General features: G+C 47.0%; 1 protein-coding gene across 3 annotated transcripts in view; it reads right to left on the bottom strand.

Moving 5' to 3' along the window:
• Positions 1-21,049, bottom strand: part of LOC139757897 (uncharacterized) — a 52,589-nt gene extending 31,540 nt beyond the window's left edge. The window contains exon 1 of one of the 3 annotated variants that reach the window (XM_071678828.1): positions 20,656-21,049. The gene's annotated coding sequence lies outside the window, so the exon portion shown is untranslated. Of the gene's footprint in view, positions 1-14,334; positions 14,559-20,655 lie in introns of those variants that run through there. The other 2 variants (XM_071678830.1, XM_071678829.1) reach the window with 2 other exon arrangements.
• Positions 21,050-21,456: the final 407 nt, after the last annotated feature.

Here is a 21,456-nt window from a genome sequence, read left to right as displayed (position 1 = left end):
ACCACTTCTGAAACCACACTGGTCTTCTCCAATCTGATGCTCTGTACATGCCCTCACCCTCTCAATCAATATCCTCTCATATAATTTCCCAGGAATACTCAACAAACTTATACCTCTGTAATTTGAGCACTCACTCTTATGCCCTTTGCCTTTGTACAATGGCACTATGCACGCATTCCGCCAATCCTCAGGCACCTCACCATGAGTCATACATACATTAAATAACCTTACCAACCAGTCAACAATACAGTCACCCCCTTTTTTAATAAATTTAACAAGCAAATTTAACAAGTTGTTAGAAGCAGTGAAAAGTTTTTATCGAGGATGTAAGGCATGTGTACGTGTAGGAAGAGAGGAAAGTGATTGGTTCTCAGTGAATGTAGGTTTGCGGCAGGGGTGTGTGATGTCTCCATGGTTGTTTAATTTGTTTATGGATGGGGTTGTTAGGGAGGTAAATGCAAGAGTTTTGGAAAGAGGGGCAAGTATGAAGTCTGTTGGGGATGAGAGAGCTTGGGAAGTGAGTCAGTTGTTGTTCGCTGATGATACAGCGCTGGTGGCTGATTCATGTGAGAAACTGCAGAAGCTGGTGACTGAGTTTGGTAAAGTGTGTGAAGAAGAAAGTTAAGAGTAAATGTGAATAAGAGCAAGGTTATTAGGTACAGTAGAGTTGAGGGTCAAGTCAATTGGGAGGTGAGTTTGAATGGAGAAAAACTGGAGGAAGTGAAGTGTTTTAGATATCTGGGAGTGGATCTGGCAGCGGATGGAACCATGGAAGCGGAAGTGGATCATAGGGTGGGGGAGGGGGCGAAAATTCTGGGAGCCTTGAAGAATGTGTGGAAGTCGAGAACATTATCTCGGAAAGCAAAAATGGGTATGTTTGAAGGAATAGTGGTTCCAACAATGTTGTATGGTTGCGAGGCGTGGGCTATGGATAGAGTTGTGCGCAGGAGGATGGATGTGCTGGAAATGAGATGTTTGAGGACAATGTGTGGTGTGAGGTGGTTTGATCGAGTAAGTAACGTAAGGGTAAGAGAGATGTGTGGAATTAAAAAGAGCGTGGTTGAGAGAGCAGAAGAGGGTGTTTTGAAATGGTTTGGGCACATGGAGAGAATGAGTGAGGAAAGATTGACCAAGAGGATATATGTGTCGGAGGTGGAGGGAACGAGGAGAAGAGGGAGACCAAATTGGAGGTGGAAAGATGGAGTGAAAAAGATTTTGTGTGATCGGGGCCTGAACATGCAGGAGGATGAAAGGAGGGCAAGGAATAGAGTGAATTGGATCGATGTGGTATACCGGGGCAGACGTGCTGTCAGTGGATTGAATCAAGGCATGTGAAGCGTCTGGGGTAAACCATGGAAAGCTGTGTAGGTATGTATATTTGCGTGTGTGGACGTATGTATATACATGTGTATGGGGGGGGTTGGGCCATTTCTTTCGTCTGTTTCCTTTCGCTACCTCGCAACCGCGGGAGACAGCGACGAGGTATAAAAAAAAAAAATACATATATATATATAATATATATATATATATATATATATATATATATATATATATATATATATATATATATATATATATCCGTATTATGGAAATTCAAAGTGTTACCCAAACAATATTCGTTTAGGACACATTTTCTATGGATAAAGAAACAAGCATTAATGCCACACTAACTATTCTAAATATTTGGCACTGTTCTCATACGGGCCAGGCAGAGAACCCATCTTTAGTACTGTATTCATCCTTACATCAACTACTGTGTCGTAATCATGAATAAACAGGTTGTATGTATATGGTCTTTTTGTATCTTACAATGATACTTCATGACTCGATATGTCACACAATTGTAAAACATGAATATTACGAAGAAGGAAATTAAAGTTTGTGTTGGTATTATTCCAGGTTCGAACATCCTGGAAATTTTAGGATTTCAAGTCTTGAATCAGTAGTTAAGGTATTCTTAAGACTGGACCACGACGACCCTAACTCTAAGTCTCCTGGACCACGACGACCCCAACTGTAAGTCTCCTGGACCACGACGACCCTTGTTTAAAGTGACCACATCTTTCCACAGGTTACGATAGGTTTGGTTAAGCCCTGTTTAGATTACGTTTATTGGGTTAGCTTTGTTATGTTAGTTTTGCTAGGTTAGGTTAGGTTTGTTAGAGTAGGTTAGGTTAGGTTTGCTAAGTTAGGTTAGTTTAGGCTACGGGGTAAAATATCTAAAAAGTATTGATATACGGTGGAAATGAAGGTCAGACTCGTGTAAAACACACCAAAAAACATCTGAAAGACATACTTTCAACTTCTATACAGGTGGATGTGCTAACTGGTAATCTTCCCTTTGTCTTTTGCGCAAGACATTGAATGAGTTTGAATATCAAGACAATGTCCATAACACAGGGAACATGACCTTTTACAAGAAGAGAGCCACTTGTCTTCATGTTTCTAACTATAATACAACTGTTTATCTTGAAATTATTTCCTGTTGTTGGAAATTACTGGAAACCATTAATCATCTATGGAATCAGTCCATGGCGTCAGTATACAGTGACTACTTTACGAACACACTTTCCCACTAAAGTCCAAGACCATTTCTGTTCTGGCATTGTGGTACGAGGATGTACAAGCCTTTGTGCTTCGGTTGGAGTTTGGAATTTTGTGAATTGTCATACACCAGATGAGCCGGATTTCCTCGGTGAAACGTGAAATGTATTGTAAAGTTTTCAGTAATTGATAGGAGCTCCTACTGAATAGCGATTACCCCGTCTTATATATATATATATGTATATATATATATATATATATATATATATATATATATATATATATATATATATTTCATTTCATTTTCATTCAAACTGTTCGCCATTTCCCGCGTTAGCGAGGTAGCGTTAAGAACAGAGGACTGGGCCTTGGAGGGAATATCCTCACCTGGCCCCCTTCTCTGTTCCTTGTTTTGGAAAATTAAAAAAAAAAAAAACGAGAGGGGAACCATTCTAAAATTAGTTTACCTTTTTTTTTATTGTATTTTTGAACGAAATTCATTTGTATTGTTTCACGTTATAAGCAAAGACCCTCACATGACTGGTCACACTTCAGTAAAAGTCATGTTTAAAGGAAGCTTCTCTCTCTCTCTCTCTCTCTCTCTCTCTCTCTCTCTCTCTCTCTCTCTCTCTCTCTCTCTCTCTCTATCTATCTATCTATCTCTCTTCCCAGCAGTTTATATTGGTTGATGAGGATTTTTATGACATGAATCCCCCAGCAATGGCGGCCAGGCCAGGCCGAGCCGTGGCTGCTGTCACATTCCCTGGCCCGCGTCGTGGCTCAGGGTGTCCCGTGTGTGGGACACATTATCGCTATTCTCGGCGGGGATTTCTGGTGTGTATTGTGGCTACTACCTGACGCTCTTGCTAGTCTCTCGTCTTCAGGCAAGTCAACCACGGAACACATTACACTTTGATGATCCAAATTCGAGATTCTAAATAACGAAAATTTATCCACAGATGAGGACAGTGGTCTATATCTACATTTCTGATCTATATTTACGTTTATATCTAAAGATTGAATATGATTTCATCACACTACATCAATATATCATTCATATACTTTTATCACCAAATTCAGGATCACATAAACATCTATAGATATTACCTGCTGACGAAGCCAAGAGATGACTTCAAATTTACGCACAGTAATGTGTCAGACACATTCCTAGCAACAGATGCTGTATGCTGACAGTGTGTGAGTGTGACTAGTGTTTAACGAGGCTTTGGATGTGAATAGAATGAGATTAATATAGATATTAGCGACCAACATCATGTGGTGAAGACCGAAACTGGTTTTGTTTTGTGTTCTGTAATGACTGGTTCGCCACAAGACTCGCTCATAAGAACCTACATATTTGTCTTTTATAGACTTCACACATCGTCTGTATGTCTGTGACAAAATTAAGATGTTTTCTTTTGATACAGCAACAACTGTAGTGTCACGATGAGTGTGTGGTAGTAGAGATGGTCATTACTTCGTAAAGGTTCACTACAGATAATGTAAGGTTTTGCTACCCTACCACACTGGCTTGGACAAATACACTTGCCTCTGACCAACTTTAATTCATGAAATTACTGTATTTAAATGTAATGTTTGGCGTTTTGCTGTGCGTATATAACTACAATGACAACAGAATTTGAACCAAATGGACATGATTCGGTCATCAGTCATGCATGCTGGGCCACACAGACAGACAGACGACTGCACCTGTCTTGGGTACACAAGTCCCTCACATTAAACTCCCTGCCACCGTCTCTGTTGCTGAGTTCGCCACACACACCGCACGTCCCTCCCTATATGGCTTTCTCTACTGACGCAGGAGTTCCTCGCTACTCCTCGTAAAGACTAAGATAATGCAAATAATTGTGGTCTCAGTCAACAAGTACATATCCCTTTAAAATAACATTAGGAACCTGGTGACTTACCACTACGTAATTTACGATTATTCTCAACCCAAACGACAAGTAAGATTCAGTTAGAAGACTCGAACTAGAGACTTGAATATTGCACGACACGTCTGGCATGAATCATTATGAACCTTAAAAGTATAGCACATAAGATGTGAGTTTAGCGTCACAGGTGAACCATTTCAAACTATGATACCTCAGTCCTATGAAATGGAACAGAAAATAAACCGAACATAGACTAGTCTACCAATATACTGTAACTGCACGTATGTCTTACTGAGAAAGTAGGCTAGCGGTATTATGCCGTATACACTGACATGGTATAAGAAAGAAGGGGAAATCCTGTGTTAATTCCGAACTTGACTACCGCCATGCTGGGACTTTGTCGAAGCTGAGAATACTCTGTGTAATGTGGTCCCTGAGGTCCACTAAACCCTGAGGACTGTCATGGTCTGCTGAAGGTCCGCACGCGTACTAGATGCCCTTTGGTATCTGCTACATACAGCGATGAACGCTAACATGCTTTGAGCGGTGAACGCTAACATATTTACTTCCTGGCAGAGAATCGGATTTTCTAAAGACTGGTCTGGCTGTGAGGCACTGACACACTGAGGCCATCTTGCTATAAGTCAGGGCAAGGTAGATGTAGTGACGTCTGTCCTCGACACATACCACAGCTGGCGTGGACGGGGCCACAGCTGGTGTGGATGGGCCACAGCTGGTGTGGACGGGGCCACAGCTGGCGTGGACGGGGCCACAGCTGGTGTGGATGGGCTACATCTGGCGTGGACGGGCCACAGCTGGTGTGGACGGGGAGACCTGACATCAGCTTGTGCCAAATTTAGTAAACATGTTTTGGTCTTTTCGTTATTATGTTTTGCTGTTTAAACGATAATGTGAAATAACTCATTTCTGTTGTTATCATATTTATCGTTATCATCATAACCAAACCATACATTCAGGGTGACCTGGACTAAAATAATCCCCATCTACGAATTCATTAATATAATGACCATCTGGATAGAGTGACAAGCCACCTGCAGGAGTATGTATGCTTCATGCTTGGCGAGCTGGTCATCTGTGACTTCCGTGGGCGTCACTAGGCACACGTAACATTGCGTAACAGCAGCGACATATTCTGATATCTCGTCACGTCCTGGACAACATCCCACATCACCAGCTGGCACCTGGGTCTCGTCTTGGTGATTTAGAGGCGAGTTCTGACCTCGCTCTCGCTCGAAGGCTGTGTGGGTAAGGCAGAGGAGAGAGGACGTCTCACAGGCCCTATGGCTCCGGTCACGGGCAAACGTACATTGTAACACTACAGCCAGGGAATGACAGGGTCTTTATAGGATGACAATATCGGATATTCACAAAATACCGGAGGACCACTTCGAGGTCGTCTCCAGCGGGAGGGTACCATCCTCCCTGATGGAGGTGCATTCGACACCTGGAATGATGCAGGTGCATTCGACACCTGGAATGATGCAGGTGCATTCGACACCTGGAATGGTGCAGGTGCATTCGACACACGGATGCTGTTGGTGCATTCGACACACGGTTGCTGTTGGTGCATTCGACACCTGTCATGCTGTAGGTGCATTCGACACACGGTTGGTGTTGGTGCATTCGACACCTGTTATGCTGAAGGTGCATTCAACACACGGTTCTGTATGTGAATCCGACATATAATAAGCTACAGGTGGAGTCTACAACATGGTTGCTGCAGGTGCAGTCTACAACATGGTTACTGCAGGTACATCTTACAAAATGGTTACTGCAGGTGCATTCTACAACATGGTTGCTGCAGGTGCATTTTAGGTTGCTACAGGTGCAATATACAACATGGTTGTCGCAGGTGCATTCTACAACATGGTTGCTGCAGATGCATTAGACATATGATAAGCTGCAGAAGCATTCTACAATACGGTTGCTGTTGGTGCATTCGACACACGCTTGCTGTTAGTGCATTCGACACATGGTTGCTATAGATGAATTCGACATATAATAATCTGCAGGTGCATCCTACAACATGGTTGCTGCAGGAGCATTCGACACACGGTTGCTATAGGCGCATTCGACATATATTAAGATGCAGGAGCATTCTACAACATGGTTGCTAGACGTGCGTTCTACATCATGGTTGCTGCAAGTGCTTTTTACAACATGGTTGCTGTCGGTGCACTGGTCACACTGTTGCTATAGGTGCATTCGACATATGATAAGCTACAGTGCTTTCTACAACATGGTTGCTGCAGGTGCATTAGACACAGTTGCTGTCAGTGCATTCGACACACAGTTGTTGTAGGTGCATTCGACATGTAATAAGCTGCAGGTGCACTCGACACACGGTTGTTTAAGTGCTTTTGAAATTCGCTTGCTGTAGGTGCATTCGACACCTGGTATGCAGCAGGTGCATTCGACACCTGGTATGCAGCAGGTGCATTCGACACACTGTATAACACAGATGCGTGAGACGCATGGTATGCTGCAGATGCAATCGATATCTTTTATACTGCAGGTGTATTCGACGCCTCATATGCTGTAGGTGCATTCGACATCTGATGTGATGCAGATACATTCGTCGCCTAATACGCTTTAGACGCATTCAACACACGATACGCCGCAGGTGCATTCGACGCGTCATGAGCAAAATGAATGATAAAATTCTTGATGTTACGTTAATGATGAAGTCAGAAATACAACACCGGAGCGTCAACTTCGTTACCTGGATTATAGCAACTGTGTTACTAGCGTACCACTGTTACTAGTATACTGTTACCACTTCTGTTACTAGTATACTGTTACCACTTCTGTTACTAACCTACCACTGTCGCTGATATATTGTTACCAACTGTGTTACGACAGATATTGACAACTAATGAGAGACATAGGGCGTGACCAGTTCCCAGGTGCCATATAGTCAATACTAAATCCCTTAAAAAGTACTTATACTTTAAGCACACAGTTGACAAAGTATATAAGTATATAAGTAATGTTACTTACTGTGCCGTATCGAGCTGATGCTATAGATAATGACGCATCTTAACTACCTGGTCACTAAAACAGACAAATATTTTCTCACAACAGAACAGTGATGGTGATTTGTCTACTGGTTCACTGCAGGGAATAAATCGTAACCAACAGGTGTGCATCACAGTGACGACACCTGTTTGGACGAAGGTCTGCAGGCGGGCAGTAGGATTCTCCTCCTTACGACCTGTGTAGCCAGAGTATACGCTTATTTTTAGCCGCACGAGAGGCGTGTCGGCCATTGAGTCGACGGCCAAATAAGTGTGCTTGTCTGACTCCACAATGAGAGGTGTTATGCCCAACCAACAATTTCCCGCGTGGCGCGCAGTGATCACCGCAGCTGATCATCAACGTAACCCAGGCCGTCAGCTGGTGGATGTAACAGGTTACTTGATCATCCACTTTATCATGACGAAGTCATGACTTGTAACATGACCAGTGTACACAGTGGTAACCCGGGTGATGACGCCATGATGAACACATCGATGGAGTCATCACAGAACCAGACGACCTGATGAAGATGACACATGATGACCATCCAGGCTGGCCTCGCCTCCCTTCCAGTGGATCCATCTTGATCTATATATCATCGTCTGCCTCGCGTGTCAATACTCTCACTAACCTTTATCTGCCATCAGAAGCGTCCCTTCCAGCACGCAAGACGTGGCCTGCAACAACAAGTGGCAACACGACCTGGCCACGACTGTGAGACAGCGTTGCAAACCTCCGGTACAGAGAGAGAGGCAGGAGACAGACAGCTTTTTCCCGCCTTTGTTGATAGATGAACCGACTCATGCAATACGCGAGTCACCAGGTTGATATAAACCACACCATCATCATCTGGTGTCGTCAGGTGATACAACAATTCGACTACCTCCCCCGCCTTGCTCTCCAGGTTTGTGAAGTAAGTTGGTCTCCTTGGATCTCAGCCCTTCATGAGGAGACATACATGAGGATGTTGTAATAGCGCCGGTACTCACAAGGCGCGACGCCTCACAGCCACACATATACCCGGGTGTCACTTGACACACACCGGCTCATTACCTCCTGCTGCGCCTTCTGCAGGTGACATTTGGGCAGGTTGTGTCATCAGGCAAATATGTGTGTGTGTGTGTGTGTGTGTGTGTGTGTGTGTGTGTGTGTGTGTGTGTGTGTGTGTGTGTAATCATCTATTTGTGCTGTACGGACAGGGAATTCCACACTCGTGCGGCCTCGTCTCTTAAACATTCTCTATCATACAACTTTTCACATGAAGTGTGTGTTGTCTACGTGTACCATGACTTCACTAATCTCATTCCTGTCATCCGCCGGTCACACACTATAACATGACCTTCTCACGTCTTTCTTAACATCCGTAATGCGTGATATCATGCTGTGTCGTCTGCTGGTTCCAGCCATACGTGGTGTAGTGGTCAGCGTTCCCGACCGTGATACGGGCCGCCCAGGGTCGAGCCCGCATAGGTTCCAATCCTGGTTGCGGTAGTCGGTCCACAGTCAACCCAGCTGTTCATCCATCTTTAGGGGGTTGGTCGATCTAATGGGTACCTGGCCCAGGCTAGGGTATATATACAACGTTAATGGGATGGCCTTGATCAGGGCCTCAGTTGCCCGTGCCGTCTCAGCTAACATAGAAAAAAAATCTGTCGAAGGACAGTTCATTTTCTTCATTTGCTCATCTTGAAAAATTCATAGCTAGGCTACGGTAGACAGCGCTTCCTGATGTAGAATGTCTGAGCTTCTGTGAGACGTATCCTGGTTACTATTTCTATGTAATTCACAGAGTAACTTTTGCCTCCAGAAACTGGTAACGGACGTCCATGAATGTGACGTATAACACTATTTCGTTATACACACGTCGCTATGTGGTGGTGCGGTAGGGAAACGTTTTTCCATCTTCAAACGTTTGTTTGCAAGAAGAAACGTTCATATGATTTTACCAGAGGTCAGCAACAGACTCCTGGTTTTACACAAGTAAGATAATTTGGTAATTAGAGAGAGAGAGAGAGAGAGAGAGAGAGAGAGAGAGAGAGAGAGAGAGAGAGAGAGAGAGAGAGAGAGAGAGAGAGATGGCATCGTACAGAAGGCAACTGCAGATGGCTATATGTATATATGTATGTACGACATATCGCTTGCCTAACGCAGTCAATGACAAACTTTAGTGTAATTCGGAACAAAATATAGAATTAAACAGAATTTCAGACAACACCACTTCATTAAATGATTGAAAGAAAACATTGAACCAAAACCTGGATGTATGAATCTAATATTCTATTCACAAAACCTAATGAATATCAACATAAGTGAGTAAACTGTAATTCATCTAAAAAATTGATAACGATCGAGATTACTGAAAACAGTTTACTAATCATGAATCAAAAGTACACAAGAATATCATCTTAATACGTAAAAAAACATCATTGTAAAGATCTAAGTTCAAAGTTTTACGTAAGTCATACGAACTGTGACACTAACAAACATTTTCCAGTTCTAAGACTGGAACCATATCATCTTGGTGCATCCCTCACGTGCACCTGTTGTCTTTGTAAGTATATAAACCCTCCATGATCAGCTGGTCCCGCTCCAACCGACTCCAGCTCAGGACTGAAAACAATGGACACTGGCGTGGTTGACTGTTTACCCCGCGAGTGATTCTTTATAGTCGATAACGATGGTTTGATTGTTAGAGCGCTCATTCACGCCCAGCGAACGAAATGTCAACTAATCAGCATTTCAAATCTCTCTTAGTTTTTCAAGTACATGGTGCCTGGCAGCCACCACAGCCAGTGGACTCAGGCTTTATATACATTGATGTTTCAAGCAATCTATCCAGTCGCTTGTTTACTATGCCTGAAAATAGAAGAACTTGATGTATTTCTACGTCAGATGTGAACTGCATATCTTCATGTTTAGAATTCAAATAATGTTAGGACGGTGGGGTCTGTCCTTGAGACAAAAAAGTATCGTACCGTTTATGCAGTTTCTAATGTATAAGACAACTCCAGGGTGGGCCGTTTTGATAACTGTTTCTCTCCCTACACCTCGAAGCTTTGTAACTCTCTCCCCTCTCATGTCTTTCCCAGTAACTATGACCTTGCCGCACATTGTAAATAACAGGGTTTTCACTTCCTCCAAAATTCGTAAATACTTTCCTTGTGTCGTCTTTTTCCCTTTCATAATCGTCTCTATATTACAACTAAGGCCCGGCCTTGATGTGGACTTGTGTACGTGACTAGAGTCTTCAACGTGAAGAAAAAAATGATGAAGAATATATAGTGGAACATGACTTACATCAGTAATCTCGGATTCATTATAAATCAAAACGTAAGCGACACAAATGCTAGACACAGACAAATCTTTGACCAGAGCAAAACAACAGAATGAGACCTTAACATCACACGGTATTAAAGCGGAGTTGGCAGAGAGCGAGGCAGTACGGCGGGGTTCCCAGTGTGACTCACGGAGCTGGGCAGTGTGGAAGCCTTTAGAGTGGGTGCCTCCTGACCAGCGAGGTCACTATTCTGTCCTCCACGACGCCCAACACACCACCAATGACCCTCATGTCACATGACATGACATCACCAACCTCTGATGAGGAAACGTGTCTCTAACAACAAGAATTTGATAGTCGTAGGATTCAACTTCAGTGTAACACAGTTCATCTACTTTCAGCCATCATTAATGTTTACGTCCTGGAATATGTATGCCACCATAACATCTCTGGCTCTTATCTTTTATGCAATTTGAAGCAACGGATAATTAACGAATGTAATTCATTTATCGCAATTCCTCGTAAGACTAGATCGTTTCTGCCTCGTCTGTGTTACTGTCTCCATCCACGAGGAAGTATGTTGTGTGATCTAGAATTACAATAACTGGCTTGTCTCCTGTGCCAGGTATGTATGACTGTACTGTCTACCTTCCGTCAGTGTAGCACCATCGTACTCATACGTAACTCTCACATCGGCACGAACCATTTGTGAGTTTGTGAAACCAATGGTGCAAGTACCTCTTACGGGGTAGTAGGGACGAGCAGTCTCAAGCAGACACCTTGCGTTAACGACCTTGTCTGCTGTGGGTGTGAGAACTCGCTCTGCGCTGGTCTTGTCATAAAATGTGAACGTATAAAACCATCCAATCTTCCTCTTTACTATCAATAACAGTCGTACTGTTGGTGTGTCAGGACCGAAATGGTTTTGTTAAGGTATTCACAAACAACACTATTGATTCCATAACAACCGTACCACCAGTTCCTGTCATTACAACTGTAACAAGAGGTTAAACAACCCATGTCTGAGATACCCCGCGTCTCTGGCGGCACGTGATGTACACTCACGCTACAGGTCGGTGTGATGACTCCCGGTGGTACCCCCTACCCTCACTGTGACACCTGCCAACACTGTGGTACCCCCTACCCTCACTATGACACCTGCCAACACTGTGGTACCCCCACCATCACTGTGGCACCTTCCAACACTGTGGTACCCCCACCATCACTGTGGCACCTTCCAACACTGTGGTACCCCTTACCCTCACTGTGACACCTTCCAACACTGTGGTACCCCTTACCCTCACTGTGGCACCTTCCAACACTGTGGTACCCCCTACCCTCACTGTGGCACCTTCCAACACTGTGGTACCCCCTACCCTCACTGTGACACCTGCCAACACTGTGGTACCCCCTACCATCACTGTGGCAACTTCCAACACTGTGGTACCCCCACCCTCACTGTGGCACCTTCCAACACTGTGGTACCCCCTACCCTCACTGTGACACCTACCAACACTGTGGTACCCCCTACCCTCACTGTGACACCTGCCAACACTGTGGTACCCCCTACCATCACTGTGGCACCTTCCAACACTGTGGTACCCCCACCATCACTGTGGCACCTTCCAACACTGTGGTACCCCCTACCCTCACTGTGGCACCTTCCAACACTGTGGTACCCCCTATCCTCACTGTGGCACCTTCCAACACTGTGGTACCCCCTATCCTCACTGTGGCACCTTCCAACACTGTGGTACCCCCCACCCTGACTGTGGCACCTTCCAACACTGTGGTACCCCCTACCCTCACTGTGGCACCTTCCAACACTGTGGTACCCCCCAACCTGCCTGTGGCACCTTCCAACACTGTGGTACCCCCCACCCTCACTGTGGCACCTTCCAACACTGTGGTACCCCCTACCATCACTGTGGCACTTCCAACACTGTGGTACCCCCTACCATCACTGTGGCACCTTCCAACACTGTGGTACCCCCTACCTCACTGTGGCACCTTCCAACACTGTGGTACCCCCTACCCTCACTGTGGCACCTTCCAACACTGTGGTACCCCCTACCATCACTGTGGCACCTTCCAACACTGTGGTACCCCCTACCATCACTGTGGCACCTTCCAACACTGTGGTACCCCTAACCTCACTGTGGCACCTTCCAACACTGTGGTACCCCCTACCCTCACTGTGGCACCTTCCAACACTGTGGTACCCCCTACCATCACTGTGGCACACCTTCCAACACTGTGGTACCACCCTACCCTCACTGTGGCACCTTCCAACACTGTGGTACCCCCTACCCTCACTGTGGCACCTTCCAACACTGTGGTACCCCCTACCATCACTGTGGCACCTTCCAACACTGTGGTACCCCCTACCCTCACTGTGGCACCTTCCAACACTGTGGTACCCCCACCATCACTGTGGCACCTTCCAGCACTGTGGTACCCCCTACCCTCACTGTGGCACCTTCCAACACTGTGGTACCCCCACCATCACTGTGGCACCTTCCAGCACTGTGGTACCCCCACCCTCGCTGTGATACCTTCCAACATTGTGGTACCCCCTACCATCACTGTGGCATCTTCCAACACTGTGGTACCCCCACCCTCGCTGCGGTACCTTTCAACACTGTGGTACCCCCACCCTCACTGTGCCACCTTCCAACACTGTGGTACCCCCACCATCACTGTGGCACCTTCTAACACTGTGGTACCCCCTACCCTCACTGTGGCACCTTCCAACACTGTGGTACCCCTACCCTCACTGTGGCACCTTCTAACACTGTGGTACCCCCTACCCTCACTGTGGCACCTTCCAACACTGTGGTACCCCCTACCCTCACTGGGACACCTTCCAACACTGTGGTACCCCCTACCCTCACTGTGGCACCTTCCAACACTGTGGTACCCCCACCATCACTGTGGCACCTTCTAACACTGTGGTACCCCCTACCCTCACTGTGGCACCTTCCAACACTGTGGTACCCCCTACCATCACTGTGGCACCTTCTAACACTGTGGTACCCCTACCCTCACTGTGGCACCTGCCAACACTGTGGTACCCCCTACCATCACTGTGACACCTGCCAACACTGTGGTACCCCCTACCATCACTGTGACACCTTCCAACACTGTGGTACCCCCTAGCATCACTGTGGCACCTTCCAACACTGTGGTACCCCCTACCCTCACTGGGACACCTTCCAACACTGTGGTACCCCTACCCTCACTGTGGCACCTTCCAATACTGTGGTACCCCTACCCTCACTGTGGCACCTTCCAACACTGTGGTACCCCCTACCCTCACTGTGACACCTTCCAACACTGTGGTACTTCCACCCTCACTGTGGCACCTTCCAACACTGTGGTACCCCCACCCTCACTGTGGCACCTTCCAACACTGTGGTACCCCCACCCTCACTGTGGCACCTTCCAACACTGTGGTACCCCCTACCCTCACTGTGACACCTTCCAACACTGTGGTACCCCCCACCCTCACTGTGGCACCTTCCAACACTGTGGTACCCCCTACCCTCACTGTGGCACCTTCCAACACTGTGGTAATACCTTCCTTGGCTGGAGCACTTTTCACCAGTGTGGTCGTACCTCCCTCACTGTGGCATCTGCCAACACTCTGGCATTTCTTACCCTCCGTACGACACCTTGCGACACCGTGGCCATAGATGGTAAGGTGACACGTGCCGTCAATGTGTCACCTGGTGTCAGTCAGGTATCATAGCACCTGACGCCACTGTGGTATCTCCTCCCACCACTGTGGTCCCTCTGCCACTATACTACCCCCGACGTACAGTGGTGCCTCAGTGGTGCCTCCCGACACTGGTGTCTGCGATACCATCTCCCGCGTGGTACCTCCAGTGGAGGTATTTCTCTCTAGCGTCATCGTCTGCCACGTCCCCGCAGGTGTGGTACGTCTTGCCACCGCCACACACACATGCGCTGTACTGTGGCGTCAACACCACAGCGCTACACCACCCACCACAACTCGCCGCTGTGGCACTGCCGGCCTCAGTGGCACTATCTATCGTAACATCTCGACGATAGATCCAGAGGAAGCTATGATCTATCGCAGGGAGAAACATCCCGAACGAGAGAGATAGACACGTGGTCAGCGTGCTGCCCCCGGCCCTGTGCTGGCTGGCTGGCTGGCTGCTGGCCAGGTTCGCATCTCACCGTCGTCAGCGAAGATCTTACGATATCGTCAAATTATCGGAATAGAAAACGTCGGTGAAAGAAATGGAATAACAGATGGTGTGCTGGTCAGCGGTCCTGACCGTGACGTATTCAAGGGCCGGCCAGGGTAGAGCGCATGGGTTCCAATCCTGCTTGCGGTAGTCGGTCCACAGTCAAACCAGCTGTTCATCCATCTCTAGGGGCTGGTGGATAGATGGGTACCTGGCTCAGGCTAGGGTAGATATATTACTGGAGAGCGTTAATGAGATGGCCTTCATCAGGGCCTCAGTTGCCTGTGACGTCTCAGCTAACACAGAACAAAACTAGTAAACTAGGCGAATGGACGAGGGACCACATACTAGGTGAAGGGACCGCATACTAAGTGAAGGGGCTAGGGACCTGATACTAGGTGATGGGACTGGAGACTACATAATGCATGAAGGGTGCGAGACTCGGGAAGAATACAGTTGTGATGTATTCATGAATCTCATTTAGATCAAACCTGACAAGATCGAACCTCAGCGGCGAACCACAGGCCTTCAGTGCATGTGTCACGCATGACCTGGTATTCTGCTAGTTACCGCATGACACTAACGTTATGATGCAGAGTCGATGAGAAGATAAGACGAAACGAAGGACGTAAAGACGAAAGTCTGGACGAGTACATCAAGTAAAGAAAAACATCACCGAAGACACAAAGGAATACAAACGAATACAAAGGAATTCAAACAGCAACAGACCACAAGGTGTTTCCCTGGTTGTTTGTGATAGCGGAAGACATCACAAACTCACACATCATTGTGATAAAAGTTAGATGAGATACAAATCATTCAGAGAGAATTGAATTGCGAATTGTTATTTTCACTATAAAGGCGCAAATGATGTAAGTCGTGGACTTGAAGGCAAGTTTTTATGAAGTCTTCTTAAACGTATCTATAATCTAATATAGGGTTTTAAAATCAGGCTCTCGATGGAAAGCAAAGGAGTGGACAGAGAACAAAAATATCCAGGCAGTAGCAAAACATATTGACGCTGAAGTAGAGCAACTTAGTAATGAAGCAAAGTAATACGACCTGGTCAACACAGCACCAGGTCTGCTGTGTTGGGTCGATCATAAGACCGGAGCACCGGGTGGTGAGGCCAGTGTGTGCGCTGGTGTGTGGCTACGATGGTCTCATGCTGGTGGGGGAGGATCTGATCAGAAATAATGAGGAAGTGAGGATGTGTGAGTGAGAACGTGTGAGTGAGGACATGTGAGTGAGGATGTGTGAGTGAGGACGTGTGAGTGAGGATGTGTGAGTGAGGATGTGTGAGTGAGGATGTGTGAGTGAGGATGTGTGAGTGAGGATGTGTGAGTGAAGACGTGTGAGCGAGGACGTGTGAGCGAGGACGTGTGAGTGAGGACGTGTGAGTGAGGATGTGTGAGTGAGGATGTGTGGGTGAGGATATGTGAGTGAGGATGTGTGGGTGAGGATGTGTGAGTGAGGATGTGTGAGTGAGGACGTGATTCATGCAGGTGTGGAAACCTACACCACTGTAAACATGGTGGTGGTGGTGAGCGAGGGTGTGATAGCCAGGGAGGGAGGAGGTGGTGGTGGTGGTGAGGGAAGGTACGGTAGCCAAGGAGAGAGGGAGTGTCAGTGATGGTGAGGTAGGATTCAGTAGCCAGGGAGAAGCAATGTGCTGATGATGGTGAGGAGAATGTGGTAGCCGGGGAGGTAGGGCGTTGTGGTGGTGAGAAAAGGTGTGGTCGTCCTCCACAGGAGCCAGCAATGTGGGTCCGAGAGCCCGGTTGTGTCAGTGTGTCTAATGTAAACACTTACTGAAGCAAGAATCTCATCCACTCACGTGTAAGTGATTACGGGATTCAGTGAGGGTGAGCTGTGAGGTGACACAAGTGTGTGTCGGGTGAGGATTTGAGAGAAGCAAGTGTGAGTCAGGATTCAATGCAGGTATGAGGAAGGTCCTGAGAAAGTGAGAATGAGGATCATATCCTCATGTATGAACGAGGATCTAAAACAGGAGAGAGAATCCTGCAGGTGGGTGGGAGTAAAAGGATTAGCAGGTAAGTGAGAGGAAGGAAGGATCTAACAGATATTTGGCAGAGGACGGTCTAACAGGTGTGTGGGAGTGAAGATCTAACAGATTTTTCTTTTTCTTACCTTGAAGGCTCCAGTCATGTACACAAGTCCACATCAAGGTCGGGCCTTAACAGAAATACAAAGATGATATGAAAGGGAAAAAGAAGAGATAAGGGAAAGTATTTACGAATTTTGGAGGAAGTGAAAAACCTGTCTTTTAGAATGTGCGGCAGGTCATAGTTATTGGGAAAGACATGAGAAGGTAGAGAGTTCCAAGGCTTCGAGGTGCATGGAAAGAAACAGTTATCAAAACGGCCCACCCTTGATTTGCCAACGGCCACACAGTAATCATATGACGCAGCAGCTTGCCGAGTATTGCGTGGTCTAGCTAGTGGTGGGGGCACACAAGCAGCCAGCTCTCGGAAGCAGAAACCAAAGTGATACCTATAGAAGAGGGAAACTGAACCAACATCACGGCGTAGGACAAGGGGATCAAGTTTGGAAGTTAGCCTGGGGCAGTTTATTAGTCGGATCGCTTTCGACTTAACTCTACGTAAGGATGCAGAGCTAGAACCACCCCAAATGTGAGAGCAGTACTCCATACAAGGATTATCTCTGGAGATTATCTGTGGAGGAGAGGAAATCGTTGAAGAAAGGAGAAAAAGTGTAAGGGACACGACAAAGCCGCTGTTGATGGAGAAAATGGGGGAGGCTGATCCATCAACAACCACAGAGATAGGTCGGCTAGAGAGGAATCTAGATATGAAGGAGCAAAGTGAAGGAGGGAGGCCAAAACAGGGGAGCTTGGAGATGAGACCCGGATGCCACACTCTGTCAAAAGCTTTGGATAGGTCGAGGGCAACTACACATGACCCCACAAAATCTTTCAGGGATGATGACCAGACATTAGTAAGATAGGAAAGAATATCACCAGACAGGTCACCTTCTTAGGGATGGATGTATCAGTACATGCTTTCAAGAAGGAAAAGTTTGGGTTTTAAACAGAAACGGAACAGACGAGCAAGCACAGGTGCAAGTTCAGAAGCAGACTCTTTAGGTGCATGAGGATGGATGCCATCAGGACCATAAGCCTTACCTGTGTCCAGAGAAAGAGGCGCTTTTCAGACAGTCCGAAAAGAGATTACGGGATGAGGCACAGGATTAGTAAGAGGAGCATCAGGGTTGAAGGAATGTTAGCCATTGAAGGATGAGTTAGAGGAGAAACGGGAACCAAAGAAAGTTACGTTGTCAACGGGAGAGACAGATATGGTACCATCAGAACGGAAAAGTGAAGGCAAGGTAGAACAACAGAAGTTGTTAGAGATGCCCTTAGTTAAAGACGAAAAAGTCCTATCAGTGGATGACGAGGAGAGGTTATCGTACTTCCTTTGAATAAAGGAACACTTCGCCTCACGTGCTTGCAGCGTTTACGAGCAATGATAAAAGCTGAAGGGGAGTCTGAGCAAGGAGAGTTTTTCTAAGCCCGATATGCCTGCTTCCTTGCCTGAATGGCCTCAGAACAGGAACGGTTGAACCATGTGTTGGAAGAAGAGTTCGTCTTGGAGGAAGACGGGATAAATGCTTCCATTCCTGCAAGAGTAACTTCTGCTATGCGTTTGGCGGAGACAGAAGCATCACCACATAAGAGACAGTAATTTACCCGAGGAAAATCAGAAAAGAAGTTACGTAAGTTATTTCAGTCAGCTTTGTTGAGGTGCCAGTATCTACGCTGAGAAGGGGCTGCTGGAGGGGGAGGTGCCGTTATAATTGATATATTTATGAGAGTGTGATCAGATGAACCAAGTGGGGGCGAGATTGTGTATTTACTGCAGTATGGACAAGAAGTGAAAAGCAGATTCATAATATTAGGAGAGTGGTCACAGTGGTCAGGTATATGGATGGGTGGAAGATAATTTGCTCTAAATGATTGAGAATGGAGAACGTGAGGGCTTCAAATCTCTCCACCATCCTTATGGGAAGAATTCAACCATTCCCTATGGTGAAAGTTGAAATCCTCGAGGTTGAGGATCTTGGCTTGCGGATGAGAGGATGTCACAATCTCATGGCAGGAATTTAGATCGTCGAAGAAGGATATAAGATTCGTAGAATTATGGAGAGTAACAGATGAAACACAGGGAAAGTGTGGTAGTTGGGAGACAGACCTTGAGACGCATAACATCTAAGTCTGGAGACTCGAGATCCTTGAGGCGTGCAACAGGTGTGTTGATGTTGGAATGAGCGCAAACACCACCTCTGTACCGGAATGGTGAGTGGAGGTTATAGTTTGATATGAAAAACACTAGTGAGAACGTCATTAGACAACTGTGTATCAGAGAGAAGTAAGATATTAGGAGACGTACTAGACAGATGGTGATCAACTGAGGAGAGGTTACTAGAGAGACCACGAATGTTGGTATAGTGAATAGAAAAAGAGGAAGGTCTCACAGAGAGAAAAAGATGGTGGGAGGAGCCGGTGCTACTACTGCCAGAGTCCTGCCTCTCACTGGCAGTAGAGTCAGGCGGTAACCCAGAGATTGTTAGCACCCCATGATGATGGCAGGGACCAGGGCCGTACATCTGACTCTGTCATGATGGCAGGGACCAGGGCCGTACATCTGACTCTGTCATGATGCCGGGGACCAGGGCCGTACATCTGACTCTGTCATGATGCCGGGGACCAGGGGCCGTACATCTGACTCTGTCATGATGCCGGGGACCAGGGCCGTACATCTGACTCTGTCATGATGCCGGGGACCAGGGCCGTACATCTGACTCTGTCATGATGATACTTGTGAGTGTTTGAGTGGACAGGAACTGGCAAGAGTAATGATAAGCAAGTCGGTGTATAGTGGTTGTAAGAGGATGGCAGGACTAGCCCGGTAGTCCCGTTTGCATGATGGAAAGTAAGACCAGCAAGCCAGAAGGTGTAAGATGGTACCACGTTGACGTTGCTCAGTCAGGAGGGCAGTGCCACCAGGGGACGAGATGATCCTGGGTACTGGACCACCTGAACCCTCCCTCTCACTGGTGACAGAGTCACACAATAATGTGGCAGCGGCGGTTTAACAGGTAAGTGGGAGTTGGGATCTAACAGGTATGTGGGAATGTGCAGGTGTGTTAGAAAGAGGGTTCACTACAGGTACGAGGAAGTGATTATCTTACAGGTGTATAAGTGGAAAGGATAATGTACCAAGGGTATACACATGCGACTCAGTGTAGTTATTTTGTTAGGTATTCTGATTCACGGGTCTGACCCTCTGGCTTTCACAGGTCAACAGTAGTGTGCAAGTATTGAGGTAGATTGTGAGTACACACACTGGCACACAGGAGAGAGCTAGTTGGAAAGTGAGACTCGCTCCACCCACTGGACGCGGGGATGAGAGCGGGGGAGGGTAACACATGGGCAACATACAGGTTTGTAGGTCAAATGACTGGGTTATTAGGGGTGACGCAGGGGTTAAGGAAAGGTAAAGTAATAGGTCAAGATACAGAAAAATAACAGATTTAGATGATATGAATCAAATAGACTAGTGATGTGAGGAACTGGATAGGTAAGTGATAATGTCAGATCGTCTGTACAGGAGAGTGGAGTGTGACGTGGGTCATAATGCTTCACCTGGTGGCTGGGATGAGGCCCAGAGCGACTGGTGCCCCGCCGAAGCTTGGTTTCCCGAGTGACGCCGTCGCTCCTGACACGAGGCAGCTCCTCCGTCTCACCACCACCAGCGGCAGCGCCACACTACCGCCACACTCACATCTTGACCAGTGTGGCACCGCTCGGGGCGCCCCTGCCTCATGCCAACACCACAACAACGGGGCCCGACGTCGGTAGGTTATTATTAGAAGGTCAACTCATGTGTTTCAAACTTCAATGTCGAAGTGTCGCACGTCATGGAAAACACGGGAGTCATTACGAGGCCGAGTGACACCTTGCACATGACCCCGCCACCACCGATGACCTGACCAGGGGAGGCGCGGGTAGCCGTGTACACCAAGCGCCGGTCATGTCGCTACTGACCACACCCGTTGTGGTAACAGTCGAGAATAACAGTCTCAGCAACGGGAGGGAGGGAGCCAGCTGGGGAAGGGAGCCAGCTGGGGGGAAGGGAGCCAGCTGGGGGGAGGGTGACCATAGTGGTGTAGTGTGCGTCCAAAGACCGCCTCTCGCGTGGCCAGACTTCCGGGGGTGAGGCAGAATGCGTCCTCAAGGTTGACCGATTTGGCGAAAGTTCACAATTGGCTGAGGCAACATTTCGGTGCCAGCATCAATGACACTTCGGCCGTCAGGTGTGTGTACAGGTGTCCTCACCAGGCGATCACAGCTCACCTCGTTAGTGCTCATAAGATAGTTCGTTAACTACCATCATCCTGGAAAGGTGTTACAAACTCAACTTGTATTTACTGATATCAGGAAGAT

The sequence above is a fragment of the Panulirus ornatus genome, chromosome 28 (genome assembly GCF_036320965.1).
Source record: "Panulirus ornatus isolate Po-2019 chromosome 28, ASM3632096v1, whole genome shotgun sequence".
Classification (NCBI taxonomy): Eukaryota; Metazoa; Arthropoda; class Malacostraca; order Decapoda; family Palinuridae; genus Panulirus; species Panulirus ornatus.
This window is presented reverse-complemented; position numbering and strand designations above follow the sequence as displayed.